Below are 1,099 nucleotides of genomic sequence, written 5' to 3'. Positions count from 1 at the left end.
AAGGGTAGAGAAGGGTGAAATTCCAAATTTGGGGAACAGTTTGTAGACCAGTTTGTCTGAAACATAAGAGTGTATAAACGGAAGTAATTTAATATAAAAGGGAAGTAAAGTAATGTGAAAGTTGTGTGATGTAAAAATAAATTTAATAAAAAAGAACTCAAAACCTTAGTAGACTTTAGCATACGAAAGACTAGATATATGGTTAAACTGGTGGGAAGGAAAATGGCACCAGCTCCTGGATCTAATTTATCTCATCCATTCATTTACAATGGAGTGCAATTGAGGAGTGGAGGAAGTCCTTTGACCCCATACTCTTTTAGCAGTGTACTGGTTGAGTAGACACTTTCATTTTTGATGACTAATAGAGTTTGGTCTTCAGAAATTAAGAATGGGAGCCATAGAACAAGGCCAAACCACGATTTGAACAAGAGACAGAAAGTGTCTTGCAGAGATACTCAAGCCTTGTACCAAGAAGTTTAATTTCAAAAGCCAGACTTGAGAATGTGGGCACTAGCTAGAGAAAACCCATGTTCTCTTTGTTTTTGACACCAGAGACCAAAAGTCTCTCACTGAAAGACTTCATAGCCAAGAAGCTAAAGGGAACACAACATATTATTGTTTAAAGGGCAAAGGCATATCTTGACTGATATTTTTTCCTGAGAGAATTGTTTCTCCCTTCACCTCCTCTGTTCTCTTCTCTCCTCTCCTCCTCTCTCCCCTCCCCTTTCCCCTTTGCTCTTTCCCTTTTCCTTTTCCCTTTTCCCTCTTCCCTTGCCTCCCCTTCCCCTCCTTTCCCCCTTCCCTTCCCCCTTTCCTTTCCCCTTGTCTTCCCCTTCCCTTTCTTTGTCTTTCCCTTCCTCTTTCCTTTCCCTTTTCCTTTCCCCTTTCCTTTCTTTTTCATTTCCTCAAGAAATACTTTTTTTAGTAAGTCTAAATCATGATTTGAAAATTAATGAAATGTTATGGTTTATTACATATTATATAATGAAATTAGAAAGATCTCTCATTAGAATATACTTCATTATTTCAGAGTACATGACCAATATTTTACTAACCAAGGGGTCATCTGTTAACCTTCTAAAAGAAAATTTTGTCTGGA

The sequence above is a fragment of the Macrotis lagotis genome, chromosome 3, assembly GCF_037893015.1.
Source record: "Macrotis lagotis isolate mMagLag1 chromosome 3, bilby.v1.9.chrom.fasta, whole genome shotgun sequence".
NCBI classification, from domain to species: Eukaryota; Metazoa; Chordata; class Mammalia; order Peramelemorphia; family Peramelidae; genus Macrotis; species Macrotis lagotis.
This window is presented reverse-complemented; position numbering follows the sequence as displayed.